The following is a 21,410-nucleotide window of genomic DNA, read 5'->3' on the forward strand; positions in this document are numbered from 1 at the left end:
TCTTTTTAGAAAAAGCAAAAGCTAGGGGGAATAAATGGTTTTCAAGGGTCTTTGGTTTTCCAATAAAAGCTTCCACTTTTAATCACAAGTGTTGGATTTTTCTTTTTGGGAGTGGGGGGTGGGAGAAAAGCTTGTAGCAAAACTTCCAACCAGCTACAGTTTGGTGGTTCCCCCATTGCTTATGAGGTTCTGAGTTGGAGGTTTTGAAGCTTGATTTAAAATCCCTCACAGGTGGCTTGGCTAACCTCCCTGAGAACACTATCCCCCTGGTTCTCCAGCAAGTGTCAGGGAAGCCATGTTCTGAGACCTCGAACTCTAGAGCAGTGATACTCCGACTGCAGCTTGGAAGCTGCAAGTAGCTCTTTAATTTGTCTCCTGCAGCTCTTTGCAGCACAGATTAAAACACTGATTTAATTAACCACTCAGGTTGCTTTCCCTATATTTGCACAAAGCCATTGATGTTGCTGTGAACATAGAAAAACTAAAGATTTCCCATGTCATACTGTTTAAATATGAAACTATAGTAAATGAAACAATTAATACACGCTCCTGGGGCTTTTTGGTAATGATTGCTAATTTGGCTCCTGAACTACTTTGGTCTGAGTATTGCTGCTCTAGAGCTAAATGGCTGAGGCTATTTGTATACCCTAAAAGTGAAGGATGCAGGATTCTCTGCAGGTAACCTTTACATGCTGTTTGACCTCAGCCTCTCACAGGGAGAGCCGAGAACTGAGCCATGGGCTGGTGGGACCCCAGAGCAGTGTAGCTTGAGGGACTTGTAAGTAGTAGATTCTGAGCACAGAGCTTGGGCTTGCAAGGCCATCAGGATGATGGGTGGCTGCTGGCTCCAGTAAATGGACCTTCCCAAAAGTCAGACTTACTTACACCCAGTTAAGTAAGAGGCTGCAGGAGTTGGAAACCTCAGGGTTGAACTACCTCTGTTTGGTAGTAGAAATCAGATCTACTGCAAATATCTACACAGCTGCAGAGCTCTCTAACAAAGTGATCTTCTAGGGTAATCACTAACTGTTCTCCCTTTCCCACCAGCTCTGGTGTTCCTGACTTACCTAAAATTGTCTGTTCTTCAGAGCAGAAACATTGTATGGTTTGTCCTCTACCCTTGCTGCAACACACAGACACCCACAAGGTAAGGGGTTGGGTGCTGCATAAATGAATGTGTACCCACCTTTCGGATTTCTGGGGCAGAGCAGACTGTTTTTCTTGTAGGTGGCTAAGCCTGTACTGTGCTTTCCTTTCTGCTTGCACAAAGCCACCAGCATCTAAGGAAACTACACTGCTAACCTCTAAACTCAAATTTCTACCTGCCCTGTACTTATCAACACAGCTGCAGAGAAAGATGCCCAAAGTTGGCTCAATTAGGATTCAGGGCGGCAAGCTGCAAGAGGCCTGCACCTAAGTAATCCAAAACTATGACCACTTGGAGCTACGGTCCATGTGAACTGTTAGCACTGGTCCTCTCTGCAGAACATACTGTAAGGGAGATTAGGCCCTGCACCCTTATTGTAAAGGGTAGAAATATAGCTAACATTCACCCTTCTCCAGATTAACTTCTCTCTGGGAGGTAGAGCAGGACTGCTAGCATGTCTCCTGAACAAAAGATTGCATTATAACCTGCTGCTGTTCTCATCTGCTCACACACAAAACAGGAGATAATCAACCACTTAATTGGTTCCTTTCTTCTTCTCCTCCCATAACTACAGTGGAGGTGTTGCTTTCAGTAATAATGAGCCCTTCTAAACCTGGATGCAAAAGGACCTGGTCTTTCAAAAGTAGTGAGACCTACAAAGTCTTTAACCTGCATTTTATCTGCTTCCCCCTATAGTTCTATCAGCAAAGCAATAATATGCAGCTGGTAGGAGTATATTTTTCAGGTGGAGTGGGAGATAACTGGGGAATTAACTAAAGAGATACAGCTGACCACTGGCTAGATTCTTCACAGATTGTAGCTGTATCTCAGACTGGCAATTCTTTTTCTGCAGACTTCAGTACAATTAAATACTAAACAGCTCAAAGTAAACCTGGGATCAGTGAGTGGTAAACAAGGTTCTTTTTGGCTGATTGCATAATATTTGGGATAATCACAAGGAACATATGACTGAGATAATACCCTTAGCAATCTCTCATTTTATGAAATAGCGGCAAAGGAAAACAGACTAACCCACTTTCCATTCTGTTATGCAACTGCAGGGAACTCTCATGAGAACAGCTGTCAAGTTTCCCTCCTCTGCATTTCTGCTTTTGCAATGGATGCATTGAGTTAATCTGGACAGCTGCCTGTGACCCTGCTGCATTTACCAGACTGAGTGTGCATAGATGCCAAGTATCTCAGACAGTGCAAGCAGTAGCAGGCAAGCCCAGGTGCTTTGCCTTCCCCAACAGTTTGGAGAGGGAAATCACTAGTCTTAATGCTGCAGTCAGCCATCTTTCTCACATAAGATTTTATCAGCAGGTATCTATATTCTCTCCTCTGAACTTTCATTAAATAACTGGTAGGAGATAATCTCTCATCCCTATATTTTAGCATTATGATCACCCTCAGCTGAAGAACACAGTCTACAGGCCTAGATGCAAAGAAATAGTGAGTTTCTTGCAGACAAAGTTGGGCATCTGATGGCCTTCAGTGCTGGCTTTATACATTTTGTTTGGTGGTTGTTAAACATGATGAAAAATATAACCTCATTCCCATTGATCATATAAGATTAAGGCCTTGCAGAGGCTGGTGGCAGATGGAAGGAGCAATACAGATGAATTTGCTCTTTTTTAATTTACTGGGAGGGGAAAATCCTGTTGCTATGAATAGATGAAGGGAAATGCTAGAAGATGCTTCCAATGGATCTTTGAGTTTGGGAATTGGGGTTGCACACAAGCAAATTTGCAATGCTGGTGAAAGGTGTCAGATTGTAGTGCTGGAGCCTAACAGTTTCTGGTTATTCCTAGAATGCTGAACCATGCACAGCAGCAACAGAAGTGCTTCTCTCCCCCACAACAAAGCCCTGCAGGCATGCCCTGTCTTTGCCTCAGCCTGCTTACTCTTAAGCATGGGAGTGAGAGATCAAGGGCCAGATCCTCCAAGGTATTTACACATCTAACTCCTCTTAATTTCAGTGGGAGTTAGCTGCCTAATACTTTTAAGGACCTGGGCTCAGATCTGAAACAATATCCAAGTGGTAAAAGGCTCCCGTTTCCATTCTCAGCTGACTGAGCAGACATCCTCTGCATATGCAAACACATACATGCACAGTACCAACACACCCAGAAAACACTACTCTCTGTGGGTTTAAGAGATTTTAATCACCTGCTGAATTTTTTCCATGACCTTATTACAAAAGACATTGCAAAAATAATTCTACTTTGCTGCAGCTAGACCTTGAGAGGTGGGATGTGTTCAGAGGATGCAGGGTGAGGGATACACTGTACAGAGAGAGAGTTCCATATGGCACTGTCAGTATGAGACACTTCCATGTGAGTGCCCGAGCTGCATGTGGGGGAAGCACCAGCTCCGGGTACCTACAGTACATGAAGGATGTGGCAGGAGAACGTCTTCAACCAAAAGGGCTGCATAAACCCTCATAAAGTGACTGATGGGGGCACAATGGGAATCAGAATATGGAGAGGGGTTCCCTGCCCCCCTCCAAGCAGCACTCCCTGGGATGACTGAAGGTGGGATTGTTAATTCTTGTCCTGTGACCTACACAGTAGGGCTGTCTGCTACAGCCCGTGAGCTAGCAGAGCTGGTCATTTAGCAAGGCCGTAGAGGCTCCTGCTTTTAGATCTAGAGGTCTCAAGTTAGATCCCTGCTGCTTATGACCTAGCCTGTGGCATCACCTTATACTCACAGAGAAGGTGACATTTCCTCCACCATAACAGTCAAGGGCTGATGAGCTTCCTGGCTGTGTGGCCCGAGCCCTTGTTCCACATTTCCCTGGTACCTTACCCCAGCCTCGAATAGGGAGCTACAGGAGTCTCTAACCCCGCCGCCTCCTCCATAGGAAGGTAGCATCAACTGCCTGTATTGGAGAGAGAGAGAGAGCACAATGGCTCCACCACAGAGCTCACTGGTGAAGACTTCAATGCACGTTCAGGCTGGCCGGAGAGCAGCAGTGCACATTTCCCCTTGCACCAGGGACATCTCAGGCAGCAAAGTAGCTGCACTCTTCCTTGGGGCAGGCGAGTGACTGCACGGGGGTGTCTCCTGTCACTCTGTGTTGGAGGAGCTCAGACACGGATCTGGTTCTGGAACTCGGCACTTGTTTCCTCCTCTGTGATGTTGGGGATGCCCAGCCTGGCCAGGGTTTCCTCACTGGGACCCTCATCCTGCTGGACATCATTCAGCTCAGCTGAGAAGCAGGTGGTCCCAGTACAAGCTCAGGGTGGATTGGTCCTGATGTTCCATCTGCTTCAGTTCGTACATCTCCTTGGCGCTGGCTGCTGGGGTCTGCACCTCAAATGTCTTCTCAAACCTGCTGTAGTCTACTCGAAAGGCTCCTTTCTGCAGGGTCATGCAGGGCTCGAACTGGTATCCCCAAAGGATCTTGTCCTCTGTGTAAGAGGTCTGGGCTTGACATGTCATTCCTGCAGTGAGAAAGAAGCATATGCAGTCAGGACTGTTAATTGGGCAGGTTGTATTGCAAAAAGGGACACAAAATCGATATATAATCCCTCATGCTTCATGGGCAGAAGACAACTGCTGACTAATGGGGTCAGGAGGAAACTTTTCCTGGGGACAGGTTATCCCATAGCTGCACGGTTTCTTGTACCTTCCTCTGAGCCAGCTGGTACTGATGAGTGTTGGATATGGGACTTGGTTAAACCCTGGCTCTGAACAACCTGGCAATTCCCATGTGCCTGTTCAGCCTCTGAGGGTAAGTCTCCTGTGCTGAATGGGTATTTGTGCAGTTATTGAGGCACGTGAAATGGATATTTAGGTTCAGACAAGCACAGCTGTGGGGGTCAGATAATAGACCTGTATTATACAGGAGCAGACAGTGCTAATCTGTGCACCAAAACCAGGACATTTAAACTAGACTGGACAATATACAGATAAATATACAAGAAGAAACCAATCCTGTGCTGGCTCCCCGGGCCATGGACTAGATGGAACCAAATATGTCTGCTGTGTCTGTGATTCTAGGCCAGCAGGGCTCTCTTCTCAGCCCGAAGTTTGACTTGACCTGTCCTAGGATTGCTGTCAGACTCATGTAGACTGACAGTAGCTATTTAGTTTTTCATACACATGTTTGTCTCCCCAATGCTTCGCTATGAAACTAGGCTAGAAAGAACTCTATCTGGAGGATAGACTGTAGGGAACAATCATGTACTGGCAGGGACTAGATCAGTTACACACTGGGAAGGGCTTTTGGGAACGCCTGATCAATATTGTGTCACCAGATTGCAAGGGGTGATTTCCTTGCCCTGATAGAGGTAGCAAGGGAATAGTTCTGCAAATGGTTCTATTGTCCCTGCTAGAGAAGATTCGTCCCTAGGCCTCAAAACAATGCTTGTGAAACTCTAATATTTTTGCCTTTAGAATGGGCCAGACTGCTTTAAAAGGCAGCAAGTTTTCCCTAACTTTCCCTCTGCCGCCCCATCCCCATCATGAACAAGTTTGAACACTTGATGGGAACTGGCAGCTCGTGTTTTTAAATCATCATTTTTCTGACTCTAGAAAAGCCCAAGAGCTAAAGACCAGCAGAGGGAGCCCAAATCAGTTGACAATCTATTTGGAAGCGATGAAGAATAGTACAGCGAGGGAGCAGGGCGGCAGTGTGAGATTGAGAAAGGGTGTGTGCTCCATGAGAAGTGCGTGCATGTTTGTATGGGAGAGAGAGAGAAGGAAGAGGTGGAGAACTGATAAAGAACAACAACAAAAAGAAAGAGTTTTTAAATGGGATGGGGGAAGAAGCAGCTTAAAACATTGACATGAAAATTTCATATCAAGTAGCTGGGCACCATAACATCAAATCATCCATCCACACACCTGTAATTAACACAGTTCCAATGTCACCAACCCCAAGCATTCAAAAATCACAAGTCAGCCCCTTCTTCTCCCCTCACCGTGCCCCCCCCCCGAAAAGAAAAAAGAACATGAGATGGGCTTAAAAATAAAGAGATTTTTAAAAATAACCAATTTCTGGTTTGTTCAAGTTGTCTTCTGGGCTTGGAATCTCTAGGGTGCACAAATTCAAGCTTTTCTCCACAACCGTGAGGGCTAAAAAGTGAGTATTTATACAAACAAAAGCTGAGATTCCCATGTCATCTCATGATTCCAGTCCGGGGCTTTAAGAATTGTCTTCCCACCCCTCCCCCACAAAATCATGAGAGTTAGGAGGATATTTTCTCCCTCCAACAGCTTCCCACCATATTTAAGTGAATATCATGCTAGTGAAAAGGGCCAGACTCACCCCTCTGGGTCCTTTGGGAATCCACAGCAGGCTTCCTCCACGTCAGCTCAATACTGGGCTACAGTCCCGAGCTGGAGGGACCTCTCATTAAACGGGGAGAAGGACCCATTCAATCCACAGCATTTTTGCTGAGACTGCTAGCAAGGTGGTCAGTCAGTACCAGCTGCAGTGATGGTTTCTGTAATGAAACTCTCTCTCCACTGATAAATGGACTGCGCCACCCCTGGGTCACCTCATGGCTTCCCAGCAACCCTTCAATGGCAACGACCTTTGGTCACTCCTCACTACCCACCTGTGCCCCAGTCATGCCAGTGACCTCCAGGGGAAAGGTTCAGTACTGGTCCCCATAGCCATCTGGCTGATGAGCATGTTCTGGCTAATTCTGCCAGAATCCTGAAAAGATGCCACGGGTTGGCTGGGCCATGGATTGTGAACTCCCTTCTCATCCCTCCCAGTGCTTCGGGATGTTGCACCAGCAGCCAACTGGGAGCCAACACAGTAAGTGGGGCTCAGAGCAGGGTTACCTGACAGGCTGCTGAACTTGGCTGCAGCTGTACGGGTAGTGGCAACGGAGGCTGTTTTCTTGCTAAAACTGTGTAGCAGTAGGGCTGCGTGAAATTTTTTGACCAAAATGTTTTTTTCAGTGGGGAAAAAAAGGTTGATTTGGTGAAACAAACGTTTTGTGGATTCGCACCCGTTTCGCCAAATTGTTCGTTCTGAAAATAACCCCAAAAAAGCATTCAAGGGGAAAAAAATCAAAACGTTTGGTTTTGACATTTTCAAAATGAAACATTTCACAGTTTTTCATTTTAAGGGAAATTTCAAACCAAAAAGTTGCTCTGAATTTATTTTTGTTAAAAAAAATTCAAACATTCAAAAATGCTCAAAATCAAACAGACATTTACTTGTGAGTCAAATGAAACATTTTGTTTGACCTGAAATGATTTTTTTTTTTAACTTTTTGAATCATTGAAAATTTTTTAAATGTTAATTTTTGGTCTGACCTGAAATGATTTGTTTCAGCTTTTCAAAACTGCCAGTGAACCAAAATATCTGTTTTTTTGCCCAGCGCCACCTAGAAGGGGAATGGGCATTTCCTGCAGTACCACCTAGAGCTGCAGCATCTCTCTTCAGGATAGGCTGGATCCCAACTACTCTTTTCCTTCTCCCCTGGGATGGTGCCAAGGCTCTGTGTAACGTGTTGGATCCAAGTCTGCCCACCCGCCCTGTGTAGGCGGGAGAAGCAGTTGGTGACAACAGCTGCCTGGGTGGTTGGTTTTGGACGTCTTTCAAACAAACAAAATCCCTGAGTCAGCTCACTGTGTTAAGTAACCGGTTAGGGGAACACAGGGATTGAGATAACCAAGCCAAGTTCATGTCATGCAGCATCCCACCTCACTGCAGCAGGGGGACAGACCATCTAGGCTGGTACCCCACCCTCCACCTCAGTACAACAGATGAAGAGACCAACGAGTGTGGGATCTAATCTTTTGAACTACGTTAGGTGACTGGGCCATTTAGTCTGATATGGCACCTCCTGTTGTAGCAGATCACAGTGTCAGGTCCTCTAGCCCCCTGCCCCACCAGCTGTCTCTCTGAGCAAGACATCAATGTCCTGCTGCCCTGGATCAGAGCAACGGGTGAATAATAGGTTTCAGAGTAACAGCCGTGTTAGTCTGTATTCGCAAAAAGAAAAGGAGTACTTGTGGCACCTTAGAGACTAACCAATTTATTTGAGCATGAGCTTTCATGAGCTACAGCTCACTTCATCATATGCATCCGATGAAGTGAGCTGTAGCTCACGAAAGCTCATGCTCAAATAAATTGGTTAGTCTCTAAGGTGCCACAAGTACTCCTTTTCTTTTTGGGTGAATAATACTTATCACCTCCCAGCTTTCCATCTTCAAAGCACTTTACAGACCCTACTGACATCACCCCCCCCCAAACCCAGCCTGGGAGGCAAGGAAGGCTCATTGTCCCAATGGGGGAGCGAGTCAGGCTTGCCTGAGGACACACAGGGAGGGAGTATTAGAACTGAGTGTCCTGCCAGTACTGCACCCTGACTCCTGATAGTTTGGGAAAGGAAGGAAACCCAAACACAGTGCCCCTGGGTCTAGTAGTATGGAGCAGCCCCTGAGCTAGGGAAGGATAACACCTTCCCAAACCCACCTGGGGTCTGCCTACCCTCCTTGGAGCACCCACCTGAGGCTTCCACGATGCCCTCCAGGATGATGATGATCTCAAACTGCTCCCTCTTCAGCGACTCTGCTGTCATTTCCCAGAAGGGGCTGTGGTCATTGATGACATGGCAGATGATCTGCGGCTCCACTAAGAACAGCCGGTCCTCCCCTGTGTCATAGCCCGGGTTCAGCTCCGACTGTTCCAAGGGGATGAACTCCCCTTCCTTGGTTTGTCTGGATTTGATCAGTTTGGCCCTTATTTTTGCATCCACCATGTGGCTGTCCCGGAGGTCCCCAATGCGGAACATCAGGCAGAGTTTCTCATCCCGGTGGGAGACAACACACTTCTTGCTGAATATTAAGGTCTGGGCCCGCTTCTTGAGCCTCGAGATCTAGACGAACATGCATCCCACCATGAGGGCATCTATCATGGACCCAACGATGGACTGGGCCATCAGCAAAATGACGCCCTCGGTGCAATCGGCTGTCACAATCCGGGAGCCATAACCAATGGTCCTTTGACTTACCACGGAGAAAAGTAAGGCAGATATGAAATTGTCCACATTCTCGATGCAAGGCTTCCACTCCGGGTCTCCTATGTGGTTGATGTCATCCCTGATCCAGGCATCAAAGAAGAAGATGATGCCAAAGATCACCCAGGTGACGATGTAGCACATCATGAAGACAAAGAGGAACCTGCGGTACTTGAGGTCCACAATGGTGGTGAAAATGTCTGACAGGAACCTCTTCTTTTCCTGGAAGTGGCCCAGAGTCACCTGGCACTTGCCCATTTTGGTCACACAGCGCTGCCGCTGCTGCTTGTTGGCGGAGCTGAACTGCCGATCGTCGTCGACGAGCTCGCCGCGCCGGTTCTGAGGGGGTCACGGAGACAATGCTCCGGGTGGGTGTTTTTTTCTGTGCTGAGTTGGGGATGTTGGGCACACTGAGGGGATGTTGTGGGTACCACCGGGTATTGATGTCCCGGAGCAGAGGCAGGGGATCATTGTGCGATGCCTGGTGGTACTTGGGCAGATCTTCAGTGTTGATGGAGACGCTGGGCCGGTGCTTCACGGGTACCACCGCCCCTGTGCTGCTCTGCTCCACCATGCTGAGTCTCCTCTGAAGGACTGATCTGTCATCGGGGATGTTTGAGCCACAGGAGCGGGAGACAAAGTTTGACATCAGGGCATTTTTCTTTTCAGCCGCAGGGTCTGTCTGCTGCTGGCTGTCTTCTGATAGGCCCATGGGGATGACCATCATTTCAGGCTGCAAGGGGAAAAGAACCCATCAAGAGAAATGCACCTGTTTTCCCTCCCATCCTTTGTCTGGTCTATTTAAACCTTAAGCACTTCATGTGTATGGTACAGCACAATGGGGCCCCAATCACAGCTGGGCAACTAGGTGCTACCTTAACACACACAATTATTAATACTGATACCAGATTCAGTCCCCAGCCCTCGCCATGACAGAGTTAAATAAAAGCCTCATCTCTGTGATAAAGCCTTTCCCAGCCCAGTAGCAGCATCTGTGCAGGAACAACCAATTACTGAGGAGACTAGAGGGATGGGAAGTAGGAAGCAAGAGGTAAAGAAGGAAGGAGGGAAAACTGCAAGAATTTCGCTATGTCGAGCAAACTCATTGCAGCTGCATCTTTAATATTTGTACAACACTTAGATACCTCTTAGCCCGGGGTGGCCAACCTGAGCCTGAGAAGGAGCCAGAATTTATCATTGGACATTGCCAAAGAGCCATAGTAATACATCAGCAGCCCCCCATCAGCTCCCAGCCCCTCCTGCCCACTGGCAGCCCCGCCGATCAGCACCTCCCGCTCCCTCCCCACACCTCCCGATCACCCATTTCATGGCGTGCAGGGGGTGGGGGAGGAGCGAGCGCAATGCAAGGGGTGGAGTGGAGTGGGGCCAGGGCCTGAGCAGTGCGCACCCCCCAGCACATTGGAAAGTTGGCACCTGTAGCTCCAGCCCCAGAGTCGGTGCCTATACAAGGAGCCGCATATTAACTTCTGAAAAGCCGCATGTGGCTCCAGAGCCAATATATATATGTTCAGGGTAGCATATGCCACATTAATGGGTATTATACATTAGATAGCTACATTAGACAGATTTAAGAGCTGGGAAGTTATATTAACTGAAATGGAGCCCTCCGCTTGGGAGCAACATGGTGGCTGTTTTCCAGCTGCCGAGAAGCACCGGACAGGAAGTGCAGAAGAAGAATCCACTGCAATGGGCTGGAGGTTGGGGGTAAAGCAAGCGAGGCAGAATGGAATCACCCATGATTGGGGCTAACACACCCCTCAGCTGTGTCAAGAACCGCTCAGATAAAGGAGCTGGGGAGAACATTGTCCCCAACTGGTCTGGGCTGTCTCATTGTCTACCTTCCTAGCTACATGGGTATAAGAGTGATCAGGCCTCAGCAGGATTGTTGTGGGCAATGGGGTGGGGCGGGATTTCTTCGTCGCTTGCATCAGGCAGGACTACATGTCAAACGGAGGTGCCCAGCCTCGATGTGTCCTTTAATGATGGGAGCAACCTTACCTTCTGAGGGAAGGCGCCATATCTGCTGGTGTCCGTCGGGGGCCGAGGCAGGTAGGCAAGCGTGTGCTTAGCGGTGGGAGTCTGCACGGGAGGGATGGAGTTCCTCCGGCTCCGAGGCTCCTCGTACTTCAGCCAGCAACCACCGATGCTGTTGCGGACACAGAGCCCGTTGTCCTGCTGCAGCTCCATGCTGCTGCTGGCGATGGGCAGCACCATGGCTGATCTTCAGGGTTGGGCTTTGCACCTTCTCCAGTGGGGAATCCTGCCGTGTGAGAACACAGAGATGGGGGTTATTTTAACCAGCGAGTGGGCAAGTTCAGTACCAAAAGCCAGCTCACTGTCAGTGAGGTTGGGGCCCTCATTCCAGAGTCGTACATGCCCCCCATTCAGATTCAGCATAGAGGGGAGCCAGCCTGGCTTGGTAGAGCCCAGGTGCTCACCTCTGAGCATGGCTTAGTGCTGCAGACACACCCGTGTCCCGCTGACCGGAGCTGGGTGCACTGAGGGGATATAACAATGGCTGTCCTCGGTCCCATGAGGCAGCCTGCTCTCAGACAGACAGACCGACTCCAGAGAAGCCCCTGAACTTGCAGAGGCTGCATAGTGTCTGAACCCAACATTCCTGAGCTGGGGGGGAAGTTCAGCTGATCTGTCTGTCTCTAGCTAGCTGCTTCTGTTGCCCTTGTCACTGCAATATCGAAGTGCCTCACAGATATCAATGGGTTTCTCCTTGCATTGCCCCCCTGCAAGAGAGGGAAGGATCATTATCCCCATTTTGCAGATGTGGAACTGAGGCCCAGAGAGAATAAGTGACTTGCTCAAGGTCACACAGGGAGTGTGTGGCAGAGCTAGGACATGAATCCATGTCTTCTGAGTCCGTCACTTGTTCCAACTGCTAGACCACAGTCCCTTGTAGCCTCCAACATGATTTGGAGATTACTGAATATCTCCCGATAATCACTAAAAGAGACAGAAGCATGGATACGCTGAGCCCCCTTAGAGGGGCCTGATTTTCAGATGCTAGGCAGCCTTCACCCCTTTCAGCAAAATAGGCACAGAGAGACTAAGTGACGTGTCCAAGGTCACACAAGAAGGCTGTGGCAGAACAGAGATGGGAATCCAGGTCTCCAGGCAAATGCCCTAACTCCTTCCTCTCTAAGGGAAACAGGGATAGCCAATCTCAGGGCTTGTCTAGCCAAGGAAATCTGCACCAATGTAACTACATTGCTATAGCTATACCAGTGAAAAACCCAAATGGAGACACTTCACGCGGAGCTTGCGGCACATCCACACGGGAGGCTAGCACTGATTTAACTCCTCCCAAGACAGACAAGGGGAGCAGCTCCTCCGTGACTGAGGAGCCCAAGTCTCATTTTCAAAAGAGACGGGCGCTTAGAAGTCTACGTCCAGTGACTTTCAGACAGACTCCTGGTACATCTACGCTACCAGTGTTCCAGTGGCACACCTGCATCTACATCCCCGGGGTGTAAATACGTGCAACAGCCATGGAAGGGGCTTCCCGTCACTGTCATGAATCCGCCCCCTTGCGAGGCGGCAGCGAGGTCGACAAAAGAATTCTGCCATTGACCTAGCTGAGTCTGCCAGGGGGGTTGGTCGATCTCACTCTGCCACACAGGCCACATGACATTTTTCACAGCCCTGAGCGACGTCGAGCCCAGTTTTAGGTGTAGGCCAGGCCTCAGGCTTCTAGGGGACGTCTACACTGCAAAAAACACAACAACGAAATGCGACAGCATGTCTCAGAGCCCAGTTCAACTGACTCAGGCTCAGGCTGCGGGACTAAAAATAGCAGCGCAGGCATTCGCGCTTGGGCCTGCCCCCAGGCGCTGAAAGCCAGCAAGGGCAGGAGGACTCAAAGCCCGAGCTCCAGCCCAAGTGGCAGCGTCTACACAGCTATGTTTAGCCCCCTAACGCGAGCCCCGCAAGTCTGAGTCAGTTGACCCGGGTTCTGAAACTTGTTGCTATGGGGTTTTTTTTTTTTTTTTTGCAGCGTCGACACAGGTGCCCAAATCTCTTTTGAAAATGGGATTTAAGTACCTCAGTCCCTTAGATCCGTTTGCAAATGTTACCCTGGGCCTTATCCCACCACCAATGTTTGGGTCCAGTCTCTATGACTGGGGAGCCCTGACGCTTCCCCCTCACCTTCCTCTGTACGTGTGCTAAGGCTGCAGAGCTAAAGGGCCCCACTGAAATTCACCAGTAGTTCACCCCTCGTGCTGCCGCCCAGCATTAATAACCCAGAGCATCTGTCCTGAACTCTGAGGGAGTAAGCCAAGTCCCAGACGAACTGCAGACTTTTCATTAGCACAGAAGCAGCACCTTGCACAAGATTCAGACACAATCTGGGGTGGGACACACACACACACAACGTGGGGCTTGGAGGTGGATTAACAAAGCAAGACATAAATGCCCAGCAAATCAGTCCCCTGAGCTTGTTGTTCTGCATGATTGCTTTGGTAGAGGGGGAAAAAAGGGACAGGCCATTCACTAATGACAGCCCCACTATTTGCCCAAAGCCATAGGTTAAAAAAAGAAGGGTTTCATTGACAGATCTCTAAATCCTTTGCCAGCGTTAGTGACGTCAATGGAGCCACAGCGCTTTGTCTTGAGATCACGTTTCACTCACTCCCCAAAGTTGTGTTTATTTTAACAGGGGTTTTCATAGAAGGGAAGCTGGACGCAGCCCAAACTGCTACTTAGAAACACAAACAGCACCAAGGAGAGCAAGATGAATGTCACAGCGGGCAGGTCACAATGGCTCTAGAAGCCTGCCATCTACAGACGCATGTTTGTTAGATCCACCGGGTAGAACTATTTTAAATCCAGATCTACCTAACATGGGCCCTAGCACAGTGGTTCTCTATCTGTCTATGGTTCGCGTATGGCAGCCATTCCCGTAGTATCTTCACAACCTTTCCTGTGTGAGGCAAAGAGATACCACACCCCTGCGAGGTAGAGAAATGCTATTATCCCCATTTTAACCATAGGAAACTGAGGTACAGAAAGACTAATTGACTTGCCCTATACAGTGGGGATCCCATCCATGATTAGGGCCTCTATTTGTTACCTTAGTACAAATCATAAAATAGTGATAGTTATTGCTATTAGTAATAAAAACACTTACCACTTAACAGTAACGCCACCATGGACCCAGCGGAACTCTATCTATAGGGTGTTTCCAAACTGTACTTGAAACATTTGCTAATTGTCAAGCATACTGGTTTTTCAAGTCCTTCCCAATCCTCCTGGTTTCTGACATCCCCCCTCCCCTCCTCACTGCCAGGTCTGCAGGATTAGGGGTAGGGCTGTGAAGAGAACTCCACTGGAAGCCCCCAAACTGTGCCTGGCAGACATTTAGCAAGGGCCAGGACCAACCACCTCCCCAGGAGCCGTAAATCCCCCATTGTTAGCTCTTCAGGGCTCCATCCATCAGCAATGCTGCCAGGGAAGCCTCAGTTCAAAGGCACCCAAGAACAGACATGAGAGTCTGGCCCCAAGGTGGCTCTGGGAATTTGGGTCTGGCTTTGAAACCTTGTGCCAGCAAAGTGTGTTAAGATAATGGATTTAAGGAAGAGCTGGGACACAGAGTTTGGGGTGAGAGGCTGGGGGGTTCCAGTGCAATACCAGATGGCTAAGCCAGTTATGTGACATAACAGCATTGCACAAGCTATCAAAGCAGGAGACAACTGCCTCCCTGGGTGCTTACTGCGTCCCACCAAGGCAAGCTCGCCTTCCCCAGGAGCTGCTCTCGGGTCTGTGGGAGGTGGAGAGCGGTCAGAGTCTGGCAATGCGTAGTTTGGCCCACAGTTTGCCCTGTTTTGGTTCTAGTCAGTAAACTAATTCACCTGATGTTCGTAGGCACAGGCCCCAAAAGCAGAGCACTCCCATCCTGCAGTGATGGGCATTGACACGCAAACCAAGCTAGACAGGGCTGGGTGCAGGTAAAACGGTGAGGAGCATGGTTTAATAAGCAAGGTACTGATGTGAAAGACATGGCCAACAAATATCCGAGAGTCCTTTCTCTCTCACTGTTTGCCCATCTCTGGACGTGGGTGTGAGGAACAGTCTCTCAGGCTTTGGGATGGGTAGTTTACCTCAGAAATAATTATCGGCCTTAACTATTCCCCTCTTCCAGGCTGCAGTGGCCAGCTGAGAACAGACATGTGCAAGCGTGGCGCACACATCACTTGGAAAGGTCACGCTCTAGGGGTCAGAGTGGCAACAGCCTGCACTGCCAAGGAGGTAATTTTCTTGTAGAAAATTCAGCCTCTAGGGCTGTCCGAGAAGGCAGCATGGCCTAGTGGACAGAGCACTGGACTGGGAGTCAGGAGACCTCACCTCTAATCCTGCCACTGACCATCTGTGTGATCTTGGGCCAATCACTTCACCACTCTATGCCTCTGTTTCCCCTGCCTCCTTTAGTCTATTTAGATAGTAAGCTCTTTAGACCAGGGACTATCCCTGGCAATCTGTTTTGTATAACACCTAGTTCATCGGCGCTTTGAGGTGCTGCTGTAATCCAAGGGCTTGTCTGGACGAACAGTCAGTGCATGGCAAGATAGGGTGTAAATCTACAGTGCACTGACCTGTTGCGTGCGAGCAGTTCATATGGACCCTGCCACCGCACAGGTCAATGCACACTCGGGGACTGTGAGTGCGCGGCAGCAGGGTCCACACAGACAGTGCGCGGCAGCACTGCACAATGACACCCAGCTTGCGGAGCACTAACTGTTCATCCAGACGAGCCCCAAGCGATACTGCCCATCCAGCTCTAACATGCAGAAGGAGATTACAGCTAAAACAGTGTTACTAGTTTTAAATTTCACTTGTGCACACGACTAGGTCAATGACCTGTAGAACACAGTAGATGCTCTGAACTAGACAGACCCGTGTTGCCTCCCTTGAGGGAGTCTACCACGTCCCCAACAGAGTTCTGAGCATCAGGCCAAACCCAGTTTAAGCTCCCAGATACACCCCATTACTGAGGCCATTGAACACTGGTTGGTGTGGGTCTCCTGATTCACACTGATGTGTTACCTACTAGGGACTGATCTCACAGAGCTCCTGGTGTCTACCCACCCAGAGAGCCAGAGGCCATCGTAACCCTGGGTCTCTGCACTGGGCAGGAGGGGGCCCATGGGCAAGGTGATTTCCCTGCCTCTGATGGGATCACCCCTGCCGGGCAGGACTAAGTTGGAATGACTCACAGTTCGCACCGCACGTCTGCGGTTTAATAAGAAATTCCCTGGCGGTGGAAGAAGTGACGATCTCACTACGATGGCAGTCGCCTGCTCTCCTTCCTGGACCACACAGTCTCTAGGCTCAGGTGTTTTCCCAAAGCAAAGATATAAACATCCAGCAAAAAGGATCCTGACTATAAATCCCTTTGCTGAGTGGCGCTGGCTCCTCCTGTTTGAATGGACTGGTCACTGAGCTCCTCTCTGGAACACACTCCTCTCATGGGATGTGGGCTTGTCCCAGGCTGAGGGGATATGCTTTGCAAGAGCCCCTGGCCCAAACACTAGTGGCAGGGAGCTGTGCCTGGCAATGGAGGTTGCAGGTCAGGGGACAGACTCATTGACATGGTAGCTTATCCCTGTCTGGAGCAGAGGCTCCTACTCTGTTCTGCCTGCCAGAGAACCAGTGAGCCCATAAGGAAATTCAAACCAAGCCAGAGGGCAGAGAACATGGAGGCCATAACTACCTGTCTGTCTAGGGCCTGCAATGGTCCCATTTCCTTGTAGGGCCTGAGCTTCTTGCAATCATTAATGCATTGATCCTCCCAAGGCCCCTGTGAAGTAGCGCAGGGCTATTACCTGCATAGTTCGGATAGGGAACTGAGGCACAGAGAGGCTAAGTGACTTGTCCGAGGTCCCACAGGCAGTCTGTGGCAGAGTTGTGCAGATCTCCTGAGAGTCACAAGCACAGGAGCAAGAGGCAGTGGGTTAAGAAAAGGCCAAAGGCAGCAAAAGGGCTGAGGGGGGGATCAGGAGAAACTTCTACTTACGCGGGAGGTTTATGTGGCAGGCATCTCCAAACAGCAAAGTGGTATGAGGGGAGAAACATCCCGTGTTGGCAATGCCAGATGGGCAGGGACACCTCACGGTGAGGACACAGGCATCTGCCCTCCCACTCTGCCAGCATCCAGGCAGCACTGGCAAACTGGCTTGACCCACGGACTGTTGCGTCCTTTGCTGTGGCAAAGGGAGACCTCAGCAGCACCTAGCTTCCTTGTTCTTGTCACCCCAAGCCTGGGCAGGCCCAGGGACAGCTCCAAACAGCACCCCAGTCTCTGAACATTTACCAGCTAGCATTTAAGAACTGGACTGGGTTGGGAGTGGCTTTCCCTCGGCCAAGCCCCTGGGAGCCTGGATGTGCTAGCCTCTTCTGGGACTTGCTCTTTGCCCCACTCACTGAATGAAGAGAGATCTCAGTTCAGTTTCCCCACCCCATCAGTCACTCCTGGCTGTAAAGTAATATTCACAAGATTCACCATCCCCTGCTTACACTTGAGAAGGCATGGTGGGGTCCCAACACCCTCCCCCCGACATCTCCTTGCTGAGAATTGTCATCTCAGCTTTGTGCTTCAAATCTAAAAGGCCGTGGGAGGGGGAAGGGAAACCCGTCCGACTCAGCACCAATCGGCTTTGAGCTCCTCTCTTCCACAGTCAGCTCAGCTGTGGCAGGTTTAATCCCAGGAAGGCAGATATTACCAAATGCCAAGTTCCTGGAAATCCGCCCTGGAAAGTGAGGCAGCAAAACACCAAGCCGTGCTCATGGGGGAGAGGGGCTCGGCTGTACCCCCAGCATTAGCTGGTTTCTCTACAGTGCCCCAAACCAGTTACCATCGTGATCAGCTTCAGACACAAAGAGGGGAACTGGAACTGGATGGGCCCTTTAGGACTTGCAAAGTGAAAAGGGACAGAGCCCCTATGCTCAGACTCACATACACAGCAGCTGGACTTCTGGCTGTTCGAATGTCCCCTCCAGCTCTTTGCGGTGTGGTTGTAGCCATGTTGGTCCCAGGATCTTGGAGAGAAAAGGGCAGCTCGTATTTTTTACTGGACCAACTTCTGTTAGTGAAAGAGACAAGTTTCCAAACTGAGACAGAGCTCTGTGTAGGCCTGAGTTACCAAGTGTTCAGGGACTCGCTAGCTTATTCATGGGGTCCCTGAAAGGAGACAGAGCCCCCCAGCCACCTTCAAAGCCAAGGACACTCCAGCAAAGCACTGGGCAGACAGGGCTGCTGTCACTGGTCATTTTCTTTAGACTGTACACGCTTTGGGGCAGGAAGTGGGTCTTCTTTGGGATTTGGAAAATGCCCGCCACACTTTAAACAGCTACTGTCATCGTCTGGCAGAGCACCTAGGGCATCCAGCCGGTCTCCTCTCCACACGATTAGCCTGGCTCCTGGCTACTCATGAAAGTCCTTCCCCACTGTTGCTTGGCTAGAGTGCTGTTGGGTTCTACATACAGTAATTTAGCGAGGAGTTCAAACCAGAAAATGGCCCATCTAGCTTTGTCTTGTCTCCAACAGTGGTCAGTACCAGCAAACCCCAGGGAGAAATGCATTCCTGTTCCCAGGTGCTGTCTGTCTAAAGTAAATATCTAGCCCCCATCAAGATCTGGATACGTCACAATCATTAATATATCACAACACCCTTGTGCGGTAGGGAAGTGCTATCACCCCCATTTTACAGATGGGAAACTGAGGCAGAGAGAGGCTAAGTGACTTGCCTAAGATCACACAGGAAGTCTGTGGCAGGGCAGACAATTGAACATGGATCTGCTGAGTCCCAGGCTAGCACCCTCCCAATTGGGCCATCTTTCCTCTAAAATGCTGATCAGTTTATGCCCTGAAGCATGAGAATTGATAGCCCTTGTACATTTCTATCCCAGCTAGGGGCAGATTTACTTTGAGTTGCTATTTAAAATTCTTCCAAGGGTCAGAGTCACCCCACTGCTGGAAACCCAATGTTGGTAGGGAGCTGGGGTTGTTTTCCCTCCAGCCATGTTCTGTCATTCCAATGTGGATGAACTGGGCCCAAATGTATATTTGGGGAAGGATTCTAGCCAACATGTAACGTGGGACATGAGATACAAAATTTCAAACTTTGTGGAAAGGAAGAAACTGTTGCCACATGAACTTAGTCTGTACTTTAAGCTGCTATTTAGAGAAGTGCCTGGGAATTGCACCCAGGTTCTAACTACTGCCACTAATGCAACTGCCCAGTATCCACCTGTCCCGGCAGGACAGAAGCAGCGGGCTCTGTTCAGCCCTTGGTCTAAGTGGTGAGCTACAAGTTGCTTGGGACCAAGCCAAGTTCACCAGCCTGCGGAGTATTTCAGAGCTCACAAAGCCAGCCCTTGAGCTCCAACAGCATATCTTAAATCAATGCTGACTACGAGCTGGGTCCTACAGCCTCCACCTGGCAGAGAATCATCTGGGATTATAGCGGAGGTGGCCCCGCACTGCACCCCATGGAAGCCAGGCACTCACTGGTCACTCAGACAGTCAAGGGACACGGTGCTGCAGGTGGAAATGGACAAATGGGGGATTTTTTTTGTTTTGCTCCTCAATGTGGTTTTGGGTGAGGGCAGTTTGGGCCCCAGATTGCGGGGTGGGGTTCAGATAAATGACCCTGCCTCTAATCTCCCTCCAGGCAGCACCCAGCTGCAGTTCAATCTAGCTGCCCATCAATTCAAGACAATGCACATTCCCTCCAGCGCGTGATCCAGCGCTGCTGAGAGGCCAGACTGACTGACACTGGAGAGCCTGGCATCTGACAAGCCTTTTGTGTAAGTGTCTCCCAGGGTGACGCCATCTGCTTAACAACATCCCTGCTGCACAGGGCCATGCAAACCACTCTGTCTTGCCTAGCAGACCCCACTTCCATGCATCATCTTCCTCTGGCCTACACCTAACACCCCAAATGCTTTGTTCAGCTCCCTTCCCCAGACTCCCATTGCAGAACAGACTCATGTTACAGACCTGCTTGAGGTTTCCCAACAGAGGTTGGCTCAGTCATTCGTCCTGACGCCTTCCCATTGGGACAAATCCCTCCAGATTGGTGTTAGCCAAGAGGACCCGTACGGTAACCATGCAAAAGCAGCTCAGAGCCCACAGCCTGCAGACTTCCTGGGAAGCAATGCACCTACCTCATCTTTCCAGCTGAGTGCCCTGCCAGGGCAGGAAATGGTGGGCTCAAGGCATGCAACCCCTCTTTTTCCAGCCGACTCTCCCACCGACCTTCCCGACGCAATCCGGAGCCTCGTCCCTGGGCTGGGGCCAGCCTAGGGTTTGGAATCCCATCCGCCTCCACGCATCTTCCCATCAGTTCTGGATGCAAATCCTCTCGCAGTGTGCAGGGTACGAGAGCTCGGTGTCAGCTTCCAATCCTGCTCTGGGAGAAGAAGGTCACCAGTTAATCTGTCTCAATGACACGCAGAATTACCTCAAGATGATTTAATGAGGAAGGCTTGGGCAAGGAGGAGACATGCCTGGGAGAGCTGGAGCGTGCAGGGTTAATCTCCCAGGGCTTCTGCTCCAGAGCGTGCAGCACACTGAAGGGTATTGAGCAAAATGTTCGCTAAGCCCCCGCCCAAGGACACGAGCCCTGCCCTTCCCAGCACCGTACTGACAGATAGCCGACAGATAGTTCTGGCTGAAGCACTGGGAAACAGGACTTCTCGGTTCTACTTCTGAGACGTTAATAATTATTTATTGTTTGTACTGTGGTAGCACCTACTAGCCCCAGTCCTGGATCAGGACCCCACAGTGGTAGATGCTGCACAAACCCTTGGAAAGAATCTACCCCTCGTTTCCCCATCTGTGAACTGTGAGATAACACCCAACTCCCAGCAGGACTGCAGAGCTTCGTGCACTCCTGCCTGTGATGCTGGACGGTGCAAGAAAGGGGAAAGGACTGGGACAAGGAGAGGTGGGGAAAGAGCTGTTCTTTGGTTTCTAACAGGGGCTCAAACAGGGTCACAGCATGACAGGTGGCTCCAGTCACCCACCCCGGAGAATGGTTTATAGGCTCAGCCCCTTCCTGCTCTGGGATTCCCCAATGCCGCTCGTGCGTTCCCTGAAGGGAGCACTATGTACTGTCTAGCACCCAGAAGCCCCAGCCAGGATGGGCACCTCCGTGGTGCTGGCTGCTCTGCAGGTGTGCGGATGCGCCAGAGGAGGACACGGTCCCTGCCCCAAAGAGCTCACAGTTCAGTTAAAAACA

General features: G+C 50.0%; 1 pseudogene; it reads right to left on the reverse strand.

Annotated features, from left to right (window-relative positions):
- Window positions 1-3,263: 3,263 nt before the first annotated feature.
- On the reverse strand, window positions 3,264-18,234 carry LOC102932654 (annotated as a pseudogene).
- Between the last annotated feature and the right edge of the window lie 3,176 nt (window positions 18,235-21,410).

Source organism: Chelonia mydas, chromosome 22, assembly GCF_015237465.2.
Source record: "Chelonia mydas isolate rCheMyd1 chromosome 22, rCheMyd1.pri.v2, whole genome shotgun sequence".
Classification (NCBI taxonomy): Eukaryota; Metazoa; Chordata; order Testudines; family Cheloniidae; genus Chelonia; species Chelonia mydas.